General features: G+C 49.6%; 1 long non-coding RNA gene across 1 annotated transcript; it reads right to left on the bottom strand.

Annotated features, from left to right (window-relative positions):
- Positions 1 to 2,698: 2,698 nt before the first annotated feature.
- LOC131178738 (uncharacterized) lies at positions 2,699 to 3,317 on the bottom strand. The gene is made up of 2 exons (XR_009147705.1): positions 3,268 to 3,317; positions 2,699 to 2,863 (listed from the first exon to the last, which is right to left on the bottom strand). It is a non-coding gene; the product is annotated as an uncharacterized LOC131178738 (long non-coding RNA).
- Positions 3,318 to 3,529: the final 212 nt, after the last annotated feature.

Here is a 3,529-nt window from a genome sequence, read left to right as displayed (position 1 = left end):
GGTCATTGGAGCAGCTATTAGGGAAAATCCCTTCACAAATCTTCTGTAATACCCAGCTAGCCCCAAGAAGCTTCTGACCTCGGTTGTATTCCTGGGAGGCTTCCATTCCATCACCGCTTCTATTTTCTTGGGATCCACCCTAATCCCATCAGCTGACACTATGTGTCCAAGGAATGCAATCTCATTCAGCCAAAAGTCACATTTGGACAACTTAGCATACAGCGTCTTTTCTTTCAGGGTTTGCAGAACAATTCTCAAATGCTCATCATGTTCTTCCCTGGTCTTGGAGTACACCAAAATATCATCAATAAAGACCACTACAAACCGATCTAAGTATGGATGGAAGATACGGTTCATAAGGTCCATGAATCTCTTTGGTGCATTTGTTAGGCCAAAGGGCATCACTAGGAACTCATAATGCCCATATCGGGTCCTGAATGCAGTCTTTGGCACATCTGCATCCTTCACCCTCAACTGATGATACCCTGATCTGAGATCAATCTTAGAAAATACTCCTGCTCGCTTCAACTGATCAAACAGATCATCAATTCTAGGCAACGGATATTTGTTCTTCACAGTCACTTTGTTTAACTGCCGGTAATCAATGCAAAGCCTCAAAGTCCCATCCTTCTTTTTCACAAAGCGACCGAGCTCCCCATGGTGACACATTTGGGGCGTATGAACCCCTTATCCAGCAACTCTTGCAACGAGTTTTCAACTCCCTCAATTCGATGGGTGCCATCCTATAAGGAGCAATGGAAATGGGTGTTGTACCGTGATGTCTCAATAGCAAACTCGACTTCCCTTTCTGGTGGCAAACCAGGCAACTCTTCAGGAAATACCTCCGGGAAGTCTCTCACTGTGGGTATATCACTCAGGTTTGGCTTAGCCTGCCTAGTATCTACTACATGTGCTAGGTAGGCTTCACAGCCTTTTCTCATCATTCTTCTTGCAATCGTGGTTTGAGATGACATTGGACAAGAAATCATCCTTTCCCCACAATTGTGATCTCATTACCCTCTGAAGTTTTTAGAGAAATTCTCTTCAATTTGCAATCAACTATTGCCTGATGACGTGACAACCAGTCCATTCCCAATATCACGTCAAACTCATGGAAGGGCAACTCAATTAGGTCTGCCAAGAATTCATACCCCTGAATCCTTAACGGGCAACCCTTGTATACCTTGTTCACCATTACACTGTGGCCTAATGGATTAGTGACCAGAATGTCTTGGTCACTCTCCCCTACTAGTATCCCCCTTTCTACGGGTAGGTTGATGCAAATGTAGGAATGAGTGGATCCTGGATCCACCAATGCATGCACAGGAGTATTGTAGAGGAGAAACGTACTCGATGATGTCAGGGCATCTTGCTCCTCCCGAGCTCTCGGGGCATAATTTCTTCTTGGTGGTCCGCTGTCGGGCCTCTCCTTGCTCGGATGCGAGGCCTCTGTGATGGTCCAACGACCTCGATTTACAGATTTTCTACCTCTCGTAGTGCGGGGCAGTGCATGCGCTTGTGTTGGAGCAGCTGTAGTAGTTCTGCGTGGACAGTTTCTCAACTGATGCTCTGCTGACCCACACCTCAAGCAAGCACCAGTCACTCTCCAACACTCCCCCTTATGCCATTTCTGACAGTGTGGACACGCAGAAGATGCTGGGGCTGGTCCCCTGAACCCCATCCCCTGGAGGCGCCTCACGATGGTGTGGGTGACCTCTCCTAGGGGTGAATCGTGGCACTGGCCCCGAGGCGACCACGACCACGTGGCTGACCGAACTCGTGCGGGAGGACCCTTAAACTTCTTCCCAAATCCGGGAGCGGAACTAGACCGACTGGTCCCCTCTTCTTTGTCTATCCCTTCCAGTGCATTCACTAATTCTTACTTTTTCCACCTTTATTGCGACTTCCACTAACTGGGTAAATTCTATGATTCCCAAGGCAGTGAGCTGGATCTTGAGGTTGTCATTTAGTCCCTCTTCAAATCTCTTGCATCTTTCAGCTTCATTTGGGACTATCTCCCTTCCATAGCGGCTTAATCGGACGAATTCTTTCTCATACTCAACGATAATTGTCTCGCCTCGGGTTAATAAATTCTCTTCTTCTTTCTTCCGGTATACAATTGCCCACATATTTCTTCTTGAACTCGAGAGAAAAAGTCCCAAGTTCTGACTTCCGCTGCACTTCATCGACACGATGTCCCACCACTCATATGCATCATCTTGCGGCAAAGAGATGGCGGCTTCGTGTTTTGCTGCAGGTGTGGTGGAGTTGTTTTAGTACTCACTGCTCTGCTCAACCAATTCTACGCAATGCGAGTCATCTTCTCTCTTGCCATAGAAGTCCACACTCCAAACTTCCTTAGCCTTTCAGTGTGATTTACTGTGGGCGGTGGTGGTGGTGGTGGTCTGGCATTACCCGACCATTTGTCTAAAGAAGTCGGCCATTTGTTGGAACATGGCTGTGGAGGTGGCGAGCTCTGCTTGAGTGGTGGGCAGATTCTCTCATGCCCCAGTCTTAGGCTGCTGCAGTGGAGCATGACTCTCCACTTCCTCCTCAACAGCTCTCTGAGATGAAGGGTCCATATCCTATTCAAAATAAGAAAGATAAACAGATCTGCGTTAGTGTTACCTCGACTCTTACAAATGCAATGCATGGTATGGACTCAATCTAGGCCCAGAAACGCCTAAACCGTGCTCTGATTGTCACATCCCGACTTAGCGGGCCCCAGCTCAAGCCCCTCTCTGGGTGGCCATCTTGCTGGCGTACCCCCCTAGAGGCCGGCGGTGCGACTCACAAGGTACTGTCCGCTTTGGTGGAGTTCAATCCCTTCGCCCTGCAGAGCTAGGATTCGAACCCATATCACCTCACGGCTCAATTGGTAAGAGGCGAAGCAAACCCGTGAGGTGATATGGGTTCGAATCCTAGCTCTGCAGGGCGAAGGGATTGAACTCCATCAAAGCGGACGATCTGATTTGAGTCATCGCCGGCCTCTAGAGGGGCACGCCGGCAAGATGGCCACCTAGAGGGCTTGAGTCAGCCCACTAAGCCGGGGTGTGACAATAAAAAAGGCGCCTTTTTTATTGTCACACCCGGCAGTGGGCCAGCTCAAGCCCCTCTATGGGTGGCCATCTTCTTGGCGTGCCCCTCTAGAGGCGGCGATGCGACTCAAATCCAGATTGTCCGCTTTGGTGGAGTTCAATCCCTTCGCCCTGCAGAGCTAGGATTCGAACCCTTATCACCTCACAGATTTGCTTCGCCTCTTATCACCTCACGGATTTGCTTCGCCTCTTACCAATTGAGCTGCAGCTCAATTGGTAAGAGGCGAAGCAAATCCGTGAGGTGATATGGGTTCGAATCCTAGCTCTGCAGGGCGAAGGGATTGAACTCCACCAAAGCGAACAGTACCGATTTGAGTCGCATCGCCGGCCTCTAGAGGGGTACGCCGGCAAGATGGCCACCCATAGAGGGGCTTGAGCTGGGGCCCACTAAGCCGGGGTGTGACACTGATACCACTAAATGTGACACCCCT

This window comes from Hevea brasiliensis, chromosome 1 (assembly GCF_030052815.1).
Source record: "Hevea brasiliensis isolate MT/VB/25A 57/8 chromosome 1, ASM3005281v1, whole genome shotgun sequence".
NCBI lineage: Eukaryota > Viridiplantae > Streptophyta > Magnoliopsida > Malpighiales > Euphorbiaceae > Hevea > Hevea brasiliensis.
The sequence above is the reverse complement of the archived record's forward strand: the minus strand, read 5'-3'. Positions and strand labels throughout refer to the sequence as shown.